This window comes from Sander lucioperca, chromosome 20 (genome assembly GCF_008315115.2).
Source record: "Sander lucioperca isolate FBNREF2018 chromosome 20, SLUC_FBN_1.2, whole genome shotgun sequence".
NCBI classification, from domain to species: Eukaryota; Metazoa; Chordata; class Actinopteri; order Perciformes; family Percidae; genus Sander; species Sander lucioperca.
In genome coordinates, this window is record NC_050192.1 from 3,862,319 (window position 1) to 3,886,937 (window position 24,619).

The 24,619-nt window shown below is 41.9% G+C and overlaps 2 long non-coding RNA genes across 2 annotated transcripts in view; one reads left to right on the forward strand and one right to left on the reverse strand.

Annotated features, from left to right (window-relative positions):
* LOC116050353 overlaps positions 1-24,619 on the forward strand; it is a 116,414-nt gene that overhangs the window by 13,866 nt on the left and 77,929 nt on the right. The window lies entirely within an intron of this gene.
* LOC116050352 lies at positions 874-14,810 on the reverse strand. The gene is made up of 3 exons (XR_004105070.2): positions 14,723-14,810; positions 1,373-1,495; positions 874-1,158 (listed from the first exon to the last, which is right to left on the reverse strand). It is a non-coding gene; the product is annotated as an uncharacterized LOC116050352 (long non-coding RNA).

A 24,619-nucleotide genomic window follows, 5' to 3' on the forward strand; every position in this document is an offset into this window, starting at 1 on the left:
AATGTATCCGAGTCAAACTTTTGTTTAAAAGCATATTTAGGACGGAAGCACCACTTTTAAGATTTACCGTATTTTTGTTTTTGGTCAAATGGCCTTTTGAATGGGAGTGCTAGGGGCACTTTTATGCTAGCCTCAAAATAACTATTTTTAAAACACTAAGAATGCTTGACACAACATGAGACTTTGCTCCAAGTATCACCAGGGGCTCTACACCTTAACTACACCGGTGCACAAGGGATATACTAAATCTGTGGCTACTGTGTTTTGATATCGACTCGTTTTGACTGCCGAGGTGGTAGCAGCCGGAAACAACAAGCGCTATGGTGAGTTGTTCAAAACCTCTCTTTTTAATAAACTCTGTGTACACAAACAATGTTCTCAATGCTGGAGTTCATGTGTAGAGCCCCTGGTGATACTTGGAGCAAAGTCTCATGTTGTGTCGAGCCTTCTTAGTGTTTTAAAAATAGCTATTTTGAGGCTAGCATAAAAGTGCCCCTAGCACTTCCATTCAAAAGGCCATTTGACCGAAAAACGATCTAAATCTTAAAAGTGACGCTTCCGTCCTAAATATGCTTTTAAATGAAAGTTTGACTCGGGTACATTCACAAAAAGACCCTAGGTTGCATTTTGGCGAGAGTTATGCTTTAAAGGGGCAAGCTTTTACTCATAAAAGTCTATTTACTTATTGTAAGGAGCACTGTTACCATGAAAACTACAATGGCACTAGAACCTCCGCCAAGGCCAATGGTGCATTCATGTGCTCATCAGGTAGTCCCATTTCCCAAGTTGGGAAGCCGTTCCTCCGGTTTGTTCATGAGCTTTAAGTCGTAATGTGAAAACAACATGGATCCTACAAAGAAGATGTATTTTATTTCTCAGAGCATTTAAACAACACATTGATTTCCAGTATTTGTGTGACAACGATAGAGCAAAAATAAATGGATCGGGGCAGCTATGAAATATGCTCAAGATTCAATTTTGCCAATTATTCCAACACTACATAAATGCTGTTGCTGTCATCAGGGTTATATTGGTTTGGGCATGGAGAGTACACCTTTGTGAAGAAAAGCCTGTGTTACAAACTGATGATGCTGATCTTGACAGACAGTGAGGATCCAACAGGCGATTCTATGGGTTGCATCATGGGAAGTGTTGTTGCTGCAGGGTAGGATATGACAAAAAGTTGCAGTTACAGTAAATTGTAAAAATAAAAACACATGTATTAAATGGCCTCTATGTGAAGATTGGTGTAATGTAGTAAAACGTCACAGAATGTGGATAGGCTACGAATACTTTATCTTAGAACTTTAACTTACAAATTGACGTGTATGATAAAAGAATCTTTCAAGGGAGGACATTGCTGATGACATACTTATCGTTTGGCATTCTCACGCTGTATCCATGTACACCTCTGCAGACACACTGGGGTATTTACTTTAAATCTGGTTCTGCTTCTTCATGAAAACAGTCACGTTCATATCTCCTGAGAAAACAACTGAAGCAAAACAAATACACAGAAGTCAACTTTGAGAAAAGATCACAGGAGAGTATATCGGTATTTCACAAAGAAATTCACCCACTGAATTCTCACTTTGTCACAGGCCAACTAACACAATTACATCATTACCATAATACATTTGTATTTTTTTTTTGTCATTTCCCCTGTTGCATGGAACTCATAGAAGTTGTAATATTTTTTTGATCTCTGCTATGTTTTCTTACTTTCTTACACTGTCCAAAAAAGAAAAAATAACACCCTCATGTGACCAATCGCCGAGAACGATAGTGAGATTGTCTCCATCCTTCATCGTAGGATGATCCTAAATCCATATCACATCTCTCCTCACACCCCCACTTTTCACTTTAAGTTGAACATCACCACTCATTTTTTTGCCGGAGCTTTAAAGCCGTGCCAGTGACCACCCACTCCAACTCTTATCCCCTCTTCTTCCCCTCTCCTCCAATGTCCATCAGTCATTGTTCCCATCCTCCTCCTCTCCTCTCTTTCCTCTCCTCTCCTCACCCACCCAAACCCCTCGGCTTTGATCTTGATTTCTTACCAGGAAATATCTACCAAGGGGCCGTCCAGCTACAATAACATTCAATAAAAGAACACAAGGGTGGCCAAGACCGGACCACTGATAGCGCCACGATTTATGGGCCCCGCTCGCTTGTTTGCTACAACACCCGGGCACTCGCACACAACAACAAACGCACACACGCGTATGTTTATACAATACCAAGCACATTGCTTTGTTTCAAGCATGCTACGTATATTTGTATTTATGAGTATCTTCTATTGTCTCTCTCTTGGTTTTATTGCAATCAGCACAGTACTTGAGGCCTAATAAACATCTGATATGCTCCTGGCCTTGTCAGTTTACCATTTTCGATTTGTAAGCTCTTTTTTTTCTTAGAGTTTCTTTGTTTTTTTTTATTCTTTTAAACAAAAAATGAGTGCATGAAATGTAACGTTTGTTTTTTAATAGCACTCCACCTATTGCACCAGCACTTAGGTCATCCTTTTCCTCTTCTCTTGCAGTGAAAACACATTTTTGGCCTTTTTTTGTTCCTCAACGATGAATACACTTAATACACCTTACAGAGGCGTGATATGGTCATTACTTTGTCAAATTGTCAAAAATGACAGTGTCGATGTGCATCCAAATGTTCTATCTTTGCAGGAAAATTTCACATCTAATCTGCTCTCCCTTGACAAAAGGATACAGTGGTAGGGGGGGAATTATGTATTTAAAATGTTGGGATAAAAATGGTCACATTTAAAGATGTTGAAACCTGGTACAGGATTTCCGCAATCAGCAACTGCAGTCGAACATTCCTCTTTGCGTTTAAGGCAGAGAACTTTACGTCTGACATCTTGGTTGGGCTTTGTTCCTTGATGCTGTAAAAATAAAAGCACTTGCTTTTGGCCAAAGCAAATTACATCAAATCAAACACAGGCTGGGCTGTAGTTGTTGTTGTTGACACTTGTCTCAATCCCCTTTGTTCCAATGTCCATATCACCCGCCCACCGCACACTGACGCCTGTCCAAACAGGACTGCAAATGGCTGCCGTCCCGCACTCTTTAACATAGTGTGGGACCGTGCACTGCTCCCCTCTGCTCTGGAAATCCACTGTGACCAACACTGTCCGAGCGGACAAGAAAAAACGCCGTCCCCTTATGCCTCCACCCCGAGGGCTGAAACGGAGTGTGACGCCGCTACCCACAAACCATGGGGGGGGTATCAGCCCCACTGCGCCCACACTCCCTCAGCAGAGCGCCGCTGTCACAGGACGCACCTCTGGGATTCGTTCCCTGTCCCGCCGCGGTTATCTGCTCAGGGCCAGGGAGCGGGGACAAGCGTGGGACTAAGGGGTTGGACTGGGGCAGCACCGATCCGTTTCAGGACGGTGAGGGATCATCATTGTCTCCCGTTTCACTCTGTCACTTACTATTACCAAACCGCTGGCTGATGTCCTGTATATTTCTGTGTGCGATTCCACAAAAACAGTACGGGATGTGTGGTCTTGGCATCGAACTAGCAAACGCGCACTTTACAAGTGAGCACACACCCGCTCTTTCTCACAAACACACACTCTCTCGATACACAGACACAGTGCCACCACTACAGGCGCTTCTCAGCAAACCTACACATTGGATTGTGAGTGGTACAGCGCTTCCTAGCAGACAGTGTGTGGGAGGGACAGAGCCACAGGCGCTAAGTGTCTCTATAGCCCATGTGAAATCACATGTAGGCTGCGATGAGCCTCCAACCATACCAGGCACAATCACATGGAGAAACAGAGGGAGAGGGAGCTTTAGAAGACCACCAAGGATAGCAGCATGGCACAGGATGCTTTGGCTGTCTTCGTGTTAAGGCCTTTTTCTTCACTGTTCCAAAGTATTCACCACTTAAAACAGATTAAGAGCTTGGGGAATAAACAGGCCTGATGCTACAAAGTGGGGAAATACAGGAAGAGGGTTTCGGGAATTAGAGAGCAGGACGAAAGGGAATGAAGCCTTTCAGCAGATAACGCCTCGAGAAGCAATCAGGATTGTTCCAATATTAAGGCGCTTGAGATGAAACCGATGAATGGATGAACAAAAGGAGGTAGAATAAAGACTTATGGATTGCATAATGGGCAAGCAGCTACTTTTTGTAGTTTTGAGATCTTCAAAAGCTCAGTTTTGGACTCAAATGAATGGATACGATTGTTAGATGGCGTCCACTGTAGTTCTTGTTTTGGTTGTTGTACAGTAGCATCTGCTACCTGTATATGTGAACTGACGACCTCGATCCAAAGTAAGCCCTCAGGGGACACGGTCAGCCTGTTTCTGTTCACTTTGGCTGGTTCTGGAGATGGAGGAGGTGGATGGTCTGAGTGTGATGTCCCCATCCTCTTCCTCCACATTTTCCTATCCAGTGTTGTGTGTGTTGGGACAGAGTGCTCAGAGTGGGAGAAATGCATCAGATTAGACTCCTTTGCATCTGATTAGCTGATAAGCGCTGTAATGGTTTGCCATTTTTGGCCTGTTATTAGTCCGGATATAAGCCCGTCAGCGATGTATACTTGTGATATAATGTCCATCATTTTCTTCATCAGGACACGGCAGATCACATTATGGTACTTATACCATGGCCACTTACCACAACAACATAGAGTAGCTGTATTTAAAGCAATACGTTTATTCATCAAGTTAATTTATTGTACTCGACAGTAACGGTTCCATGTTATTTTCTGCAATGACAATGCAAAGTGACTTGCATGTGATTGCACATGATTCTAAAATTGATATTAGTGTAGCCTAATTTTTTTTCTGCAACTGTGCAGAAATACCGCCATTAAACCGAATGAATAGAAGAAAATAAGGCTATGCAGCATTCGAATGTTGATTTCGATTTGGAATGTCAATGTATGAATTAAGCTTTGAACTATTCAGTGCAGCCATACCATAACATAATATAGTGTATGTTAATATATAAATACATTATCCAGGAGGCTCCAGTGTTTTCACATAGAGGAACATTAAGAATTTACAGTATGAAATACAATAAAAAATCCTGTGCACTTGGCACCTCTATACAATTTTGCTCACATCCTGCCTGCCAATCAGAAGTGATTATTTTCTGTGTCCATGGTTATTACAGCCTTAGGTGAAATATTTTAAAGGTCTGTGGTCCAAATTCTTCTTCAAAGAGTAACATCCTGGGTAGTCTATATCCACGACGTTCCACATCCGTGATTGCTCCGTTGCCGACGAAGATTCCGCCAGATTTCACTCTTTTAGGCCGGATATCCATTACCTTGGGCTTTCTTAGTGTTGATATTTTAAACTCCGTTCGATTTCTGAGGACTATGGTTAACCTTTTCTCAGATCCCTGCAGGGTAAATCCAGACAGCTAGCTATACTATCTGTTCAATCTGAGTTTTCTTTGCACGACTAAAACAACCTTTGAACCTAAACATGTTCCACCAAAACAAGTTCCTTCCTGAGACTATTTTGCAGAGGCGCCTTTGCTCCATAGGGCGCTCAGCGCCGCCCAAGACGATTGTGATTGGTTTAAAGAAATGCCAATAAACCAGAGCAAATTTTTCTCCCATCCCTGAATGCTGTGTGGACTAGCCAGACCCTTCTTCGCAGTGCTGTGGAGGAAGGTCTGGCAATGGGAGACTACATCCTGGGGATAACTGGTATTTAAATGGTGGCACAAACGTCTGACCCAAAATAGCAAAGTTCGCATCACCCTTTTATAAACCCAGTTAAGTTGCACCACAAACTTTTGACTCCGGCTGTGAATGCATGTTGTGGTCAGTATGTTCTCAGACAGACAGACAGCTGCAGCACGGGATTTTACAGAAATGGTCAAAACCGAGTCGGATCAGAGCGCCGCCAAGAACCTCTTGATACAGCTGGGAGTTCTGAATCAGCCGTGCACTCAATCAACAAAAGAGAAGTTGACAGTTGAAAGTGAGGGGGAGGCTGAGTTAGCGAGTGAACAAAATGAATGCTGCTGTTAATCCCTCATCGATTCAGTCATGCTTTAAAAAAATAATCTGTGGGCAATGGGGACCTGCAAAAAAAAATAACATTTAACTAAGTTGCCATAATGATGGTGATGATAATGGCGAATGTCACCAGCGAGCGCGGTGGGCGTTATAGTGCCCCCCTACTGGTTTGATTTGCACAAAAGATGTGAGAGGGAGGAAGATGATTACCATAACAAACGCACACTTGCAGACGCACTCTTCCCCAGGGAAGTGTCAGTCTAAGTGGGAGAGTATGTTGACATTTATAACCATCTGGGGGGGACATGGTCGCTATTTCTCAGCTGTTTAACTTCAATTAGGGAAGGAAGGGTGGAGAAGGAAGGAGCAGCGGGAAGAGAGGGGGAAATAGAGGAATGGGGACGACTTGTTACTGAATGGTTAAGTGGCGGCAGAATAGGCACTAAGGGGGGGAAACACATTTATGGCTGTCTCCTAAAGAGTTTGCATTGTACCCCTGCCTTTGTGGCTTCACATTGACGGAGGACTGCTGATAGCTATAGGAGATTATGTATTGACGGAGGATGTTAATGTAGACCTGGACCCGGACCCAATTATTTATTTACTTTCTGCAAAGAGTGATTACACTGGCGCGGCCTCGCACTGCCGGGAAGTTACATCCATTCACCTGAAAGCCAAACAAATATCTCAGAGCTTTCTTTCTTTTTTTTTTTTTTTTTTTTTTTTTTTAAGGTCAGTGTCAGAAAGCGCCGCTCAATACTCTAAAAATTGAGATGGTAGATCCCAGGGGACTGGACCAAGAATGAAAGATGGACAAAAAGAGAAGGGGGGGGGGGCAAAAAAAACCACCCATAATAAAATGATGAGGAGGGGGAAAAAAGGTCCTATTGGACAGGAAATAAAGTGTGCTGTCAGTCAGTCGCCGCGGCGCTGCCAGAGTCATGTCTCCCAGGTTATTGCTTATTGTTTACTCCCCTCTGAAAAGGTGAGAGGTCACGGCGACCACATCCATTTTTCTCTCCCCACCCACTCGCCCCATTCTTCTCCAAGCACAAGGAGGACAAAGAGTGACGGTGAGGGTGGTGGAGGGAGAAGGGGTGGGGTGTGTGGTCGGAGGGCGAATTGGTGGCGGCAGCAGTAGAGATGGTGGTGGTGGATGAGGGGGAGGGGAATTAGAAAAAAATAAAAATATATATATATATATATAGAAAGGGAGAGCAGTGATCAGACAGCGGTGATAAGGAGAGGAGGCGGGGTGTTGCTGTGAGCTTTTGTGGGGGGGGGGTGGCAGCCGTGGGAGGATGGAGAGGGGGGAGGTGGGGGGTGATGTGTGTATTCAACTCCGGGCTGACTCCTCTTATGCTAATACAGCCAATTTCCTCTTTTATTTCATTTCTGGAGCCGAAATCTGCGATCTGCGATAAGGTTGCCGTGGCGACCGCCTGTTCCCCGGGCGGATGCGGGCAGCCGTGTGATGGAGATGTGTAAGTCGGCGGGAGCAGCAGGGAATGAATAATTTAAAACTCCACCAAGCTGGAGAGATAAGAGAGAGCAGGGCCTCTCTCTCTCTCTCTCTCTCTCTCTCTCTCTCTCTCTCTCTCTCTCTCTCTCTCTCTCTCTCTCTCTCACTTACACATCTCTCTCCCTCACCCTTCCCCACAATCCATCTCTTCACCTCACCCCTTCTAACTCTCAATCCCTTCTTCCCTGTGCTCTTTTTTTTCTACCCTCTCTTACACTTTATTTCTCTCTCCGGACATCTAAGGCAACCCCCCCCCCCCTCCCCCCAAAAGCCAGCTGACCTCCAAGGTCAAGGGCATGATGGGTAATTGAACCGGCGGTTTGGGGCTGGCTGGGATCGGGCCTACAGCTGATGCAGCAGAGACAAGAGTGGGTGATGGTGGTGGTGGAGGAAGGCCTGCGTTCTCGCGCTCCTATTCAATCTGCCGTTTTCTCCTCCTGCTCGATTTTTAAACGTGATGAATTCCGCGCTCCGGCTGCCAAGTGTGCGAGCATTCAGCGAACTTCGTATACTTCAAGTTAAGCCCACTTGGCTCGTGTCATTCTTGCATTAGTCACTCGAACAACAGCCGCTCTCCAGCGCACAATGGCCCAACACTTGAATGTAACACATGCTTGGAATAGTTGAGTGTTCCAGCTCAATGGTGCTCCTGTGTAAACACACTGAGGCTTCACGGTGACTCGATGTCCTGAGGTGTGTGTGTGTGTGTGTGTGTGTGTGTGTGTGTGTCTTCAGGGTGTGGTTAGCACAGGTGAGGCAGTTGGTTATTATAAGAAACTACGCAGGATTTAAAACTGTTAAGACAATCACCTGTTGCTGATTTATTCAGTGTGTTTGAGTCTTGTTGTGTATGCTAAATATTACTGAGGATAAGTAAACTCTGTTAGTGTTGTGGGAAGTGATTAGTGACTCAAGTACCGTTGAGTTTTTATGTACTTGTACTACAAGTATTGCCACCTCTACGCCAGCACATATTGTACTTTCCACTCATATCACACATATCATCTTAGAAAATACGATTCATTGCTATACCTCTAATCACTTGACTGTATATAATTCACCAGTGATACTAATCCAGTAAAATAATATACAAGTAACAAAATTAAACTTGAAATGGGCCATTTTGGGTAATGAGTTATTTTTTGTACATGCTGATAATACCTCTGTCCATTTTGAATGCAAGTTGTCCTTGTATTAGTATTATATTGTAGTATAGCTACTTTTACGTAAAGGATACAGCTGCCATATTCTATATTTCTCTTTATTGTTGAAAAAAATCACATGATAAGACGAAAACCAACAATGAATTGAATTGATACTAAAACATTTAGTCGGTGTATCCAAAGCCTGATGTATCTTATTCCTCTGTGCCGTAGAGCTCCATTATTGTCTAAATCACATGACAGAGCCACATTGTTGCACTGCGTGACATGGTTCTTCATTAGAATACAATAACACACTGTAGAATATTTTAAATCCCACATATACTGTCCTGCTGGAAAAACTCAATCTAACGCTGAAAATAGTCCACAACAAATGTGCTATTTACTCCCGTTTAAGTAACGTTTGCTAAAAACGACAGTGCCCAGCATAGTGTTGAGAGACTGTACTTCCAAACTGCCATTTTAGTTAGTTTAGTTAACTAGTTGAGGGAAATCCATCATAGAAGAGACAGAAGAGAAGAGAAGTTATGTCACCCACAATAGTCACAATACGCCTCAAAAGTAAAACCTGTTGCTAATTCAGCGAGTCGTATCTCTTGGTTGTCATTTTGTTTGACTGACCTTAACTCCACTTTTGTTTATTTCAACCAAAGTTGGAGCAAAAGCATTTCCGGCACGTTCCCTGGGGCTTAGTGGAAGATGATTTAGAAAAAGCACAACATCATAAATAATGCAACTTAAAGGCAACTGGGGTCATCAAAAAGTAAAAAACTAACTCCCATGTGAGTGATAAGCAACAGTGTGAGAGGATCCTAGAGGGGATTTTTCTTTTTTAATTCAGAGTTTCTGGAGGCGATCATGCAGGTCACTGGCCCCCACCACTCATCTGGCCGCTGGCGGTGTGTGTTACGTTACGTCCTCGACTCCTGTCTGTCTGGCCTGCCAACCTGTTTTCATTCCACAGCCGTAGCACAAGGCTTTATCGTCATGGAGATAAGCCAGGGTTCTAAACACCCCCGTGGGTCACGTCCAGGTGAGGGGTTCGTGGCGAGGTGTGGCTGGCCGACGCCTATACCGCCCGCCCTCACTCACTCTCCTCCCTTCCCCTTCCTACCCTCCCTCCCCGGGTGTAGGGACCTGTTCTTTAAAAAAGACACAAGTAGTGGGGGGGGAAATCAGAACAAAAAAGCTGATTCATCAACAAGCCACACAGGGCGCCCGCACAGGTAATCTCAGCCCAAGCGTGAAGCCTTCATCCCCATGGCGCCAGGAGGCAGCTCACCCCGCCAGGACACACACACACACACACACACACACACACACACTTGAGAGACAAGCCTTAAGATGATTTTGTTGATGAACCTTGATATTTCCACAACTAAGCATTAAACTTTGAACATTGCGCAATAATGTGTTAACCTATATATTTGAGCAAGCGTTTACAAAAAAAAACAACCATTTAGTTGCACGTAGTCCGTCTGAGCACCATCTTTCATCAAAGCAGAAGATCTAAGCCCCCATCCTCCAAAGTCTTCTTCACAATAAAGGGATGAGAAACTTGTTTTGTCTGCCGAGTGCAACATCTCACATTCCTTCCCCTGGCCCGTCCTGCTCACGAGGAAACGCACAGGACGACACGTACAGCTCAGCAACAAACACGCAAACAAACGAGATCTGCAGAGATCCAAACATGCAGGTTCTTCCCTTTTTCTGCGCAAAACACCTGCAGCTCCTCCACCGGACACATGGTGGCACTACGTACTTATTGGAGGACCTGCACCTTGAACATGGAGTCCCACCAAGCAGAACAGGGGGACTCACACACACACACACACACACACACACACACACACACACACACACACACACACCTAGCAGACACTCCAGATTACATTGATAATACCAAAAATATTGGCCCATAGAAATAATACAACAAAGCGATAACGGAATGCTATCTGGTTTGATCATGATACCACAACTAAACGCAAGCAGAATATCAACTCTCGCAAACAAGAAATAAGAAACTGGGACTCACATCACTGAAATGACAAAATAAAACAAGACTGACACCCTCCATGTGACACAAGTGAAACCCAGTATAGCCCACAAAAGCGTCCGTCTTGATGCAGCTAAAGCAAATTACAGTGGATTTTTTAAGTGTAAAAGTGGTGTTGCAGCTTCTCTATGGGAAGCCATGTAAATAGAGCAGTTTTAAGAGGCTTTTCAGGGCTGCGTGTGAGCAAATATGATTTCATTAAACAGGATATGAGCTCCTTTCTGATGGCTGTTAATCTAGATTAAGGTTCGTCTGGATATTCACAAATAGATGTTGGAAGAATCAAGCAAATTAAATACACCCTAGTCATCAAATCTATTCAAACAGGGTCAAGATATAGAGGATTTTTTAATTTTTTTTTGCTTTTTTTTTTGCTCTTCATTCAAACATTATTATCTCTTTAATTAAATCATTCCCAAATCATTTCTCTGTTTAAAATTGTAATCTTTATAAAGGAATAATAATAACTTTTAATATATTTGTTTTAAATGGGGAGATTTGCCTGCATGGGATGCACATCAATCTGTTTTTTGTTGTTTTGGTTTTTTTGGAAGCCACTGGTAGATTTACATTTGTTTAATTAGGGGAGCTTGCGATCGTCTCCTATCTGAACTGCGAGTGTGGAAAAAGAATTGTGGGGCCTCAATTAAATCTGATGTTAATTAAATCTGATCTTGTTTTGTGTATTAATCAAGCGGCAATTTTAATCTAGTGAATACACAGACTGTAATAAGAAATGGGGATGTAGACGGAGAGCACGAATTATTTTAATTTCATGCTTGTGATGAATGTTTTTTTTTTTGTAATATTTTATTTAGCTGACTTGCATTAGTTCCTAATCTCCCCCCCCCCTTTTTCTCTTTCTCTCTTTATGCAATCTGAGCATCAGATTCATCCATTGCTAAATGTCTGCACACATATAAAGAGAATGTGAAACAGCTTGCATGAATAGGCTTACATTCAATGAGGTGTCTTAATAACTTCTGGTGAGTTATTATGTGGAGAACTCTTCTATGGAAAGGCTTTAAAAAAATTAATGTTGATGTGTGAAGGCTAATATTTCATTTATTTTCCCCAAAAGAGCGCCAAGAACTGAGGCTTATTCACATGTAGGTGCTTAGATTTTCTCCTTTTTCGAGTTCTTTTAATTTATCCTTTAACCTAATCTGCTTCTGTTTGTGCATCTAACGCTGAGTGTGTGCCCAAAGAGCGCGAGCGAGCGTGTGTGTGTGTGTGTGTCTCAGAGTGTTAATTATGTTTACATCAGCATTAAACTGCAACCTTATCAGATGTACTATTCCTTTTCAGAGGCAGGTTCTTGGTAGAGTGACACCAGAGATAAGTGGGAAAATTTACTCTGTGGTCAGCAACTCTTTCCACAGACACACACGCTTTTTATTTCCTCTGGTTATTTTAAGCAAATGTTCCCCCTGAATGCAGAGATAGGGAGGGGAAACACAACCCTCTATCCAAACCACATTAGGCTAATTAACAAACTCATTTAAAGCCGGAGAAATATTGATTGCCATACATTTGGAGACGTAGAGGATGTAGAGGAGGGGAGGTGGGGAGAGGAAGTCAGGGGGAAATAAATAAGAGTCTGGCAGGTGTATGTAAATTGTTTGTTGGCAATGGAGAATTTTAAATTACAGTTCAATCAGAGAGTAGGAGAGCGGGGGGAAGAGAGAGCGGTGAGCACCCTGTGATTTCCCCGTCTCCACGCTTAGTTGATATTTCACTGGGTGAGGATTGAGCGCTACGGGTGCATTTCACACCCTGAATGAGAAAGGCAATCTCGCTCAGCCGACTAGAACAATAATTAGAATGGAGATTAAATAAAAATAATTAGAAAAAGTTCATCTAGTTTTGATGTATTAATTATTCCGCCCCTGCTTTATTCCAAGTCTAATTATCTGCTTCAGTGAAAATGCCAAGATTTTTCTGTGAGTCATAAAAAAATTACATTCATGTAATTATGTCAGCAATTTGGGGGGAAGTCAGCTAAGCAGAGCGTCAGCTCTCTCCTCCTCCTCTCCCCCCCCCCGCCCCCCCCAGTTTAAAGTAAGTAACTTCTAACTACTTATAACTTATAAGTTAATACAGTCCCTTTCAAGCCAGGGGTATAAATAATAGAATGCAATGGGAGATTATTTACTCTTTAAATGAGGAGCTGCTCTCTCTGCTCTCCCAGCTCCCGACACTTCCCGCTTTCACACTCACATGCTCCGCACATCACAATGAAAACAAGACAGAGTTTTTATCCATTCTTGGTCAGTAGATAATAATTTGCATATAAATGGAAATATTTATTGTGACGAAGAAGAAAAAAAAAAATAAGGAAAGGGAGATGTAGGAAGTAATATGCTCATTTTTCAAAAAACTCATGGGGCCCAACTGTGATATCTGTATTTTAGGAGTCAAGCAGTTTAAAAAATAAGACGAAACTAAATCTTAAAAAAAAAAGAAAAAAGACGAGAAAGAATAAATAAATAAATAGCAGGAGAAGAAAGGGAGAGGGGAGCCAAGGGAACCTTTTTAAAGATGTTTACTACACAAATGGAGTCTCCAGAGAAGACAGCGTCCTGATGAAATATGAGAGATAGCTGTCGACATTCTGTACTTTTCTCCTGGCTGTGTAGACGGAGGCAGGCAGGCAGGCTGGCAGGCTGGAGGACTAAGCTGTAATGACTTCCCTTCCTCTACCTCACTCACCGGGGGAAACCAATAAAGTTACAAAAATAAACTTTACAGATGTGGAAAATGTATTACCAAGATAGGGAATAGGTGACTACATTTGAAAAAGAAATCTAATATTGAAGGTGCACCCCAAAAAAAAAAGCAATGACAAAAAAATTTAGAGTAAGAACCTTTTTAAAAAAACAAATTCACATGCAAATGTAAACACGCTTTACATTTTTTTTTTTTTTTTATATTTAAACTGTAAAGTGATACGTAAAAGTGTGACTATCTTTAAAAAAAATTTTGACAAGTCACACAAGGTGGCTTGGAAATGCAAACCTTGGCTTACGCAGTAATCAGTCAGACCAGGCTCTTTTGAAATGCAGAAAATACAGAATTTCATGTTTGGAAGGCTGCATGGTGCGAACATGTTAAATGGGCTCTCATTGAAGTCAGGTTTGTTAGTTTTGTGTCTGCTCTTTTGAAAGTTAAATAACCATGCATAAGCACCTTTTTAAATTTGGTGAACTACAGAGCATAACAATGAAAGAATGCAGACTTTCCATTGGCTTTTTCCCCCCCTCCATCTACCATACTGTTTGGATTCATTAAATTCTATGGTGCAATAGCTGTGTGCACGGCCTGTGGGGCTCCTATGTGGAACGAATATGCATTGAAATAAAATGTATGTAAGCGAATGTACACGCGCGGATTTGACTGTGCAGGTGTGGGATGCATGTTAGCCTAAACTGATTGAAATCGATAGGAAACAGGAAGAGGTGTAGAGTATTACATAGTCAGTGGTTCTGGTACAGCAGAGATGTTAGCGTGCTTGCTCCCCATGTAATGGCTTGACATGAGCATACATACATATGAAGCCCCACCGCAGCGGGCTCTGAACAGATAAGGGCCAAAGCTTTTTTGACTTTCTATTTCCTTTTCAGAAACCCAGCCGAGAATCGTGCTGTCAGGGTTCCTGTTCACCATCGTCTCAATACCGTTTCCATTTTCTTGATTTGAGCCGTTTGTCCCAAGTTCCTGAGGGGGAAACCGTGGGTTTTTTTCAGATCAAAATGGAAATGGTCCATTAAAACAGATACTAATTCAACTTTCAGTATCACCAATATCACCCTGATGTACGCACAAACTGATATCCGTCTCAACCGTAACTGATTTGTCATCCAAGACTTGCACAATCCAGCTATGACCACATTTTGATTAAACATTAGAATCTGACACGTGAGAAGCATTTGTACCACAGAACCACACATTTCAGATGGATGTTTTCTCACCCTGTGTAGCCTTGTACTTGTACTATTTGGTTTCTTTCTTTCGACCCTCTATCTGTGTCCTGCATCTGCTGAGAAGACACCATGTAGGAGTAGTGGTTATCAGGCCCTGATCAATGCAAGCAGGAAACATACTGATTAGAATATGAACAGACCACAGAGAGGAAAATATGGCCCACACACACACACACACACACACACACACACACACACACACACACACACACACACAGTCCAAGCTGCTAAGTATTGCAAGATATTTGACTATTTCTTAGGAAATATAATTTGTGTGATTGAATTTCACAGCATGACCACATGCAAGAGAGTCTCCTCTTAATATATGAACAAGCCAGAGTGTTATTCCTCCTTTCAGTCAGGATTGAGTCAATAGGAAGACAGACAGACGCACACAAAAACGTCCAATTGACAAGCAGTCAATTTCTAAAAAGCTCACAAGCAACTTCTTATACTCGCAGTTGGTCCTCTCGCTTTGAGAAGCAGTGAAGTGTGTACAGGTCTCCTCGGCATTGTGAAATAGCTGTAACGTAGGTTAGGTTTAAAAAAAAAAAGGCCAGGAGCTTAACTGCACTTCACCACAATTGTTACAGTTCCAAGCATTGACTTTTGGGCTGGATACAAAATGCCCGACTGAACGAGCTGTGAAACGACTGCTTCTCAGTTTTTTGGGGAAACATTTGCTTGACGATGACACGCTGTAACCGTAAGCCACTTAGTGTTTGTTTTGATGCCCTTTTCTGGACCATTTAGTTAGTTTTTAGTAGTTTATCATGCATTATATTTTCCATGTATGTACAGTTACTGAATTATTTGTACTTTCAGGAACTGTTTGTATTGGGCGTATTGTCCATTTCTCATGCTGATGTTGTTTTTTATTTCATATATTTGTCCTTAGGCAGGGCAAACTTTTTTTTGTTTTAAATAGGGGCCAGATTATACCCTTTATTCCACCAAAATTGGCACATAAATGCAGATTTTTTTCTAATTCAGTCTCTCTTTGGAATTTGTGACAGAGATGACAGAAGTTACTGACAGAGGCGACGTGTCATAGCATCTCGCAGGAAAAAGGGTGATAATAAGTGTGTCCATCCGGGCTTCATGTTTCCATCACTGCAGATGGAAACATGCTGGAGCCGATAAGTACCGGTGACTACTGCAGAGTCATTTGTCCCAGGAATGAAGGCCGATTGTAATTTTAAATTAGATTGCTTCTTTTCTCTGTTTGAAATCACTGCAAATTGAATATCTTTGCATTTTAGAGTGTGTTTTTTTGGGGGGGCCAGAAAAGTAATCTGAAAATCCTACCTAGGATTCTTTTGATGTTCTTTTGGTTCTTTTTCTAAACATCGACAGATAAGACATGGACATGCCACAAAGTAATGATAACTAGCATAGGCGCGATACCGTGGGTGCTCTGGAGCTCGAGCACCCACGGAAAATACTGAGCACCCACGTGTGCCAGACTGCCAGTAGGCTACATTCATTTAAAATTAAACATTGCAGTTGGTGCTAAGTGGAGTGTCTGTCATAGTGTGATTGGTTATGTCGCTGTCAGTCCCCTGCTCCATATCCAATGTCTCTCGGATGAAAACACCTCTTTAGTGATTCTTAATTTCTGATTGCGGTTACGTGTCAGTTAAATTTTTCATCTCCAATCCTATCTGTATTTGTGAGAAGTGCCGCTGTCCAGAGTTGAAAGATAGCCTACTTTACGGCTTTATTATCGAGTTAATAGGCGTGTGTGTTCGTGTCGGCCGCTGTCCATTTCCTAAGGTTCTGAAATGCAAAAAAATGTTGAATACTTTTTTTTTTTTTTTTAAAGGGCGTGAGGACCCACGGAGGAAAACATAAATCGGCGCCTATGATAACTAGTCCTGCAGTGTAAACTTGACAACTGATTGAACTTGTGGAAACCTACTTGATCAATTGAATTTGAGGGACAAGAGAGATAGTTTGGGCAACTCAAACCTGATGGCAACACATTTACCAATTGCCATTTAAACACACCAGAGAACCGATACAACACGATGACCGAGACAACCATTCCGGTGAGTCTTCACTTCGGCAGCCAACAGTCACCTCTGAGGCAGTTTCGGCTTCGTTGCGGGCATGTCAAAATCTGTACGTAGGTGTTTGTGCAAACGTGTGCGTATGTGTACGTTAGCTATTAACCACATTAAGATGCAGATTAAAGGAGGGAGCAGTACAAGCCCTGGTCAGTAAGTTGTGTTGACTTACCTGCGGCCTCCAGCAGTCCCGCTGCTCTGCAGGGCCAGAAAAAACATGTGCTTTTAAGATGAGATTATTAATATAGCATTAATATTGAAAAGGTGATGTGTGTATGTCTTTGTTCAGTGACCATCTTTGAAAATGTATACATGCACTCCAGATGTTCACCTATTATTGGACAGGTATGTCTATAAATCAGTTAAATATCAGTGAAAGATAAATAAATAATAAACATTTGGGAGTGAAAATGGGTTTCAAAAGTCCAGTGGTGAAGGTTTTATGTTAAGGATGTCATCAACGGTAATTAGCATTAAGTCAGCGAGCACAGGCTCAGTTGATGCTTAAAGGCGCTTTGGTAACACTTTACTTGAAGGTATCTACATAAGAGTGACATTACACAGTCATGACACATGAACCCTAACCCTAACCATAACTTGTCATGACAAAAACCGAAGCGTTACGTCATAAACGTTTATGACTTGTTTATAATGTTTATGACACGTTCGTGACAGTGTCATGTCACTCTTATGCAGATACCTTCAAGGAAAGTGTAACCGACGCGTTATTATGATGTGAATCCATTTGAAAAAGACAAAAATGAAAGTTTTTCCTCAGTCTCACTTCCTTGCCAAGAAACATGGCTATTAATTTCTCAAAATTATCCATTATCAACAAACAGTGATCCCATGAATTCCCAGCTGAGCAGCCAACAAAAACACAAGGCAATCAATCCAATTTCTTTCCGTGAAAAATGACTGCTACAAATTACTACCACCCATTATTATTAGGGCTGCCATTTCTACTGTTACAAAGCAGAATCTAAAGATCGTATCTGAAAAGTCAACTTCCTGTTGTCGGACCGGGCGTACTGTTTGCTGTTGTTATTGTTTCTGCGCAACAATCTTTTTTGTATATCCGCATTAGGAGGCCCATAAAACCTAAATGTGTCCCCACCAGAGCGTCTTATGACAGATTTCTGACTTGAGATAGAGTCATAATAGCGAGGAGTGTTTGCTTTAGATTGCTATTTCAGGCCAGTTGTCTTTGGCCAACAGAAGGCGCCAAGTGGGGGGGGAGATCAAGAAGGGGGCCTATCAATTACTGACCTCAATGGTCAACCTCCTGACTCATTTGGACTCCCACTTTCCACACACACACACACACACACACACACACACACACACACACACACACACACACACACACACACACACACACACACACACAGCCACAGGTTAAGTCTGGGGTTTTGGAAGGATCTCAGGGTGAACATTAATTTCTTAATGCATTTTGGATCCCATGGGGGCTGTCCTCAAGAGTAGGCCACACGGGACCACTCTGCCCACTCTCATAATAGGATTGAGTGACTGTGGAGTATATGATGCAAGTGTGTGTGCGCGGATGACTCCACATTTTTGCAGTCAAAATATTTAACTCTTTAAATGAACTTTTGACTCCTTCTCTTGATTTCTTTCAATTGTTCCCTTTTTCAGCATTTTGATAGTATCACACTGGCAAACATGCATGTGTGTGTGCGTGTGGTCGACGTCTATGCCGTGCAAAGGAAAATAAAGCCGTCATTAATTAGCAAGGTTGAGTTCCTTTTCTTGGTTGTTTGTTATTGCTATGTCTGAAGCAGGAAGGAGGCAGACGGCTAATTGATCGACAGGCTCTCTGGGACTCGGTAATGATAATCAATATTGACACATGTTTTCTGCCCTCGCCATAACTCATAAACATCCCTACGCAGGCAGCCGCACGGCCGAGCTGGGTATGTGTACGCCTGCGGCACACAAACAAAAACAACCAGCATGTTCAAATTTAGACCGGGAGATGAAATGGAAAATGTCTGCTCGGACAAGCTTTTGACCTCTGTGCGTTTCAGACGGCTGATTCCGGATACTTCATCATCTTTGGATTAAAACTACAGACAGAAGTTTTTTTTCTTTTCGACCGTTGTCAAAATAAAGACGAATAAATAAAAGATTCCAGTGAATTCCCACTGAATTCCTGTTATCAGGATGGCTGATTGTGTGGAAGAATTTGTCTTTATCTGTCAGTGAAATCACCAAACATATGATAACAATTCTACCATGGCAACCATTTTAGGTTCAGACCTTTTAAAAATGAAGACATGGTACCATCAAGTAAAGCCAACATAAAGTAAGACATAAGCTCAGTGATAAAACAGTTGAAAGAGTAATTGATGTAATATTTAACACACAGTTAATCAATCCAATCAGTATGTAAGCTTTTGACAAGTGTAAAAAGTGTATTATACTAGTTTTGGTGGAATGTTTTAGTGTTTTAGATTTAGTCTAAATTAGAGCGAGGCCAATATATCCGCTGGCCTGATATATTGGTCAATATTTCCGTAGCGGCCATAAAGTAAGAGGAGATTGCAGTACAGGAATACCAAAGATGTGTTTGATGAAGTGTAAAGGCATCCATTGTGTAGTTTCACTGCCAGAGAGCAATGACAAGTTCATTTTTCAACTGCAAAATGTCCCACTTACTAAATAAGTCTTTATAAAAAAATGAGAGATGACAAAAATGTTAAGTGTATATTGAGTGTTTACATGTACAAACAAATATCAGCAGATAGGGTTATCCGATTTTTGTAACTCTCAAAGACTAAAATGTTTATAATTTTTTTCGCATTAAAACATTACAGTTTTAAAAATATTTGTTCAATAGCAAAATTACGTTTGGACCTACTAATATCTGAAGACTTTCTTTATTTCTTGTTTCAACAAGGGCTGTGTGATATGTGACGATATATATCGTTAAAACGATGTCCGTTGTATACATATTTTTCTATCATTTCTACTGGGGTGTCGAAAAACCAGCAGCCGAACTGTGGTACGGCAATATTTACGTCATTTGGACGGCAGTTTACGCTCTGATCCTTGCATGGTATGTTCATTTTGCACTAAAGTTCTTAATAAAATGAGAAAATACTTTTCATTTCTCAAGTATTTAATCTGCACAGGAGTATACAAAAATAGGCTTTACCACGTTATTTATTTCATGTAGACTATTGCTATATACATGCTATATCGTGATATCTATCTATATCTATATAGATAGCTATATAGATATCGTTATCGAGTTACGAAATGGCCAACGCCGGGATAGAAGATTTTGGCCATATTGCCCAGCCCTAGTGTCAACACCATGGCTTGACAATGGAGGGGGTGGACACCAAAATTAGTATATCAGCAGCACAAAATTGGCAGCTTTTGTCCCAAACTATTGGTCTCAGCTTTTCCAAAGCCACATAGATGTCAGGGGGTCGGCGACACAATATGGCAGCCTTTTTTGGAAGCAGGAGGTCAGGGTCTTGGTGGCACGGGTGGGGGGGGGGGCACACGATGAAAAAGAACATTTGGGTCACTGGGCAATTACCAACACGCTCCATCACAATAAATGGACCTGCACATACTTCCCCCTCAATTAATGCATTAGAGGGGTCTGAGGTTATGTAAGCACCATCCTCTCTGCCAGAACTGGGTGGAGTGTCATAATCCAGGAAGTGTGGTGCTCAAACCCGATTGGTTGTGTGTGAATGCTTAGCTTATATGTCAAAAGAGAGCTAGAGGGATGGGGGAGGGGGTTCAGTGCAAGGGAAGTGGGTGAGTTTGGTTGGTTGTAGTAATACCTTATTGAAAACTTGGCCAGGAACGTACATCATTCTTCACATTTTACTCGAAATTAAGATGAAGGCAAGTTTTTGACGGAATGAAGTAGCCTTGACACAACCTCCCACTGAGATAAACTTTAAAAAGCTTCCTCAGTATTTGTTTAGTATAATATATTATAAAAACGTCTTTTTCATGGTAAATCACTCAAACTTTACTTTGACCATTTCTCTACAAGGCGAAAAATTGAAGGATGTATTACATGTCTGACCTGTACATCCAGTAATAATCCCACAAGCTTAACTGAAAAAATTGTAAGTAACTGAAGTTGTGTTTGCATAGAGGCCCATAACAGGAGGAAGGCAACACAAACTCATGCACATACTGAAGCCCTCATTGTTTATTTATTCAAATAGTGCCATGACTGGTGTATTATACCGGCTTTCAAATGTCAGGTAAAGGTGTAGCACCCTTCCTCTCTCCCTTTCTCTCCCTCTGTGTTTCTATTAGGGGGTTTGAAAGTGAGAGCACCGTTAGTCGTTGCCCCTCGGGCCAAATTCCACATTCATGCCGAACACACACATGAGCTCACACACCTCGCTAGTTAAAGCTTTCTAGGAAATGCAAGTTGACCTCTCCTTTCCTCACTACACCGAGCCTGTAAAGAGACAAAGAGAAGTCAAGCCTATGATACTGTGCAATGTTTGTGGTCATCTGTGGTTTCTCCCAGCTTCGTTACGAGGCGATTTCCAATAATTCATAGATTATATTTGTTGCTTGTCGTGTAGCATTACAGTAAGGTTTGACTTACAACCTAATTTGCTGAATCTGGCCTTTTTAGCCATGCTTGATTCACCAAACAAATACTAACAGTTTCCACGTTTGAGGATTATTTGAGAGGTTTAATTTTACAGAAAACCAGAGATGTGGACTTGAGACTTGTTGACTTGGACTCGAGTGGACTCGAGTCACCGTTTTGAAGACTTTCAACTTGATTTGACAAAAAAATAAATTACTTGAGACTAGGGCTGAACGATTTTTGAAAATAATCTAATTGCGATTTTTTTCCCAAATATTGCGATTTCGATTCGATTATTTTTTTAAGCTTTGTCTTCTGTATTATTCAACAAAGACAAACAATAAATCATTTTATAGTATGAACAACACACAATTACATACTAGACAGTTAAAAAAGTAAAATTATAGTATACACACACGCACACACACACACACACACACACACACACACACACACACACACACACACACACACACACACACAACAGTGTATTTTTTTTTTTACAGTGCACAGAGAGGAGCTGCCCCTCCCCCTCGTGAAGTTGCGTGCTGCCGTGTGCACTTGTTCAGAGAGGCTGTCGTTACGTTAGCTAGTTGCTGGTGTTCTTGCCGTGGGATTAACTGTACTAATAAAACCGTTGAAACACCGCGGCCACGCTGCTGTGAAAGCTCCCCGAACGTCATTTATCAGAGTCTGGTTGTTACCCCTCTCAGTGGCAGCTCCTCCACTCCATTTGACTCATTTATAGCTGGTTTAAGCACTATTTAAGGTGGAGGTGCTTCCTCTCACAAAGGCCAGGGTGTCCGAAATTACTCACCGTTTCATTTATTACCTATTTACCTACTTAATAAACTCTCAGCGGTTTACTTTGTGAGCAAGTTAAAATTTCAGACAGCTGTGAATCGCCATCCTTTTTTGCACCATCACTGAAAGGTGTGGAATCACTCACGGTCATTTTAAATGTCTATCGACAGTGAAGCATTGAATTGTGGGATTTGTTTTAGCAAAAAGTAGTATACCTGTCATATACCACGCAATTCTTTTCATTGTGTTGTAAGGACACAGCTTTGTCAAAAGAGTTTACAGTAATGCAGTGGTGGAGCTATTTTGGAAACGGACATGTTCTGTCTCGTTTCCTTGGCCAAAAGAAATAAGAAAGGAAGCACTGACGGTCACTTCTCTGGCCTCTTAGAGAAGCTGACCATCTCTACTAAGACACTTATTTAGTCATGCACCTTCCTAGTCAAAAGAGACTTTTTAAATGCACCTAAGGACTAACTCTTCCCCACATCTCACCATACACTAGAAAAACACATTCATTTCTTTAACCTGATCTCTAAATAATACAATCCTTCTCACTGCCACCTGTGGCCACCAGTGTGTAAAGCTTCCTCACACAGATTTAACTTGGTAGATGCGGCACTCCTGAATTTCTCACATGACCGTGCAACTTTATTCACGTGTGCTCTGTAAAGTTGTACCTGCTGCCATCGCTATTCAACTCAAACCAAGTAGCAAGATGAAGAGAATTTAAGTTTAGATATTCAAACAGGCCACTGATTTGTCCAGTGTTCAGTACACCTTTTAAAAACATATTCCCATGTGTAGTTCTATCAGCCGGTATATTAGAAAATATTTGATCCCAAAGTAAAGTTTAGACAGTCCATGAAAACGTAATACTGCCACTGACGTTGTAAAAAGGGAGCAGGGTTGCACTCCATCACAACCAGTCAATCATTCACCAATAATATCAGTTAAAACCCTCCCTAAAGCGCTCTTTACATTTCCGTGTATGAGTGTGTGCATGCTTGAGTGTTTACAAGGGTAGTTGAGGCTATGTTATATTAAGTTTTAAGGGAGTGTGTATGTGTGTGTGTGGATGGGGGTTGCACACACAGGGACAGAGTGTCTTTCTCAGTGGCGAGACTTTGAAGTCGGGGCAGTTCTCTCTTTGAGGTGGTCTATCCCCCGTTCTCAACAGCGTTAATCATGCGTGAAGAGAACATGCTCGCTCTGTGGTCGACCGGGCATCGCTACTGATGGCTTCCCTCGGTCTCCATGTGGGATGGAAGGGTTGGGCTGGAGGGGGGGTGGCAGCTCTGATTAACATGGCCAAAGGGCAAACACACTAAAAAGAGAGTGCAACAAATAAATATACGGGGTCAACTCGTTCAGCCGTAGCTACAAAGGTAGAAGGGTTCAAGGCAATTGAAATTTACAACCAAGAAGATTTTTTCTTCTTTACAAGCCAATAGTGAGGAACTCTGCTGCAGATCACTTCTAGGGATAGTATAATAATGCAAAACAGTCACTATATGGCCAAGAGTGTGTGGACATACTTTTGTGCGCCTTTGGTGAGGGACTGGTTTTCATGGTTTGGGCTCAACCCCGTAGTTTCAATTAAGGGAAGTCTTATTTCCACGGCTATACAGTACTATGGCCCCACATTGCACTTGGTATGTCTTCCCCATTTACACTTTAGCTTTTTGATATCCAAAATGGCTCAGTGTAAAAGCATCCAGGTAGCATCCAAGACGATCTGATCTAGACTTTGTCTGTATACAAAGCACTTGAAAAGACCAGTGTAAATGGGGCCTTGAAGTGTCTTTAATCTAGATAAACTTCAGGTGAACTTTAACACACTTAAATTACACTTAGCCATATAAATGTATATCTGTTGGCCACATCACAAATCTGATTGCATCCATGAGTGTACAAACCAAGATCCATTAAGCTATGGTTTTTCAAGGTGTGGAAGAACTTGACTGGCCTGCAACATGCCTTGAAAAGAATCCCTGAAGACTGGACGCTGTTGTAGCAGCATATTAATGCCCATGGTTTTGGAATGAGATGGTCAACAATCACAAGAATACAATGTGTGGGTTTCTACATACTTTGTTTCATTGTCTATATACATTTTTTTTTGTTGTGTAGGTCTATATTTATCAAACCAGGGTCATATTAATAATTATATTAATAAGGGAGAAAGGAAGTTGGGTGGGTCAGGAAAGAAGTGTAAGAGATTAAAGGGCCTAAGGAAAGTATAGCAGAGGAAAAAAGAGCGAGAGAGAGGAAATGGGGGTGGAGGGGAGGACTTTTAGCAGAGGGAGGCACAGACAGTTGAGTCATATTTCAGGCCTGATTGGAACTGACAAAGTGTTATTGGAGGACTCGGTCCCCACAGCATTGTTTGCTTTAGAAAGTCAGGGCCAG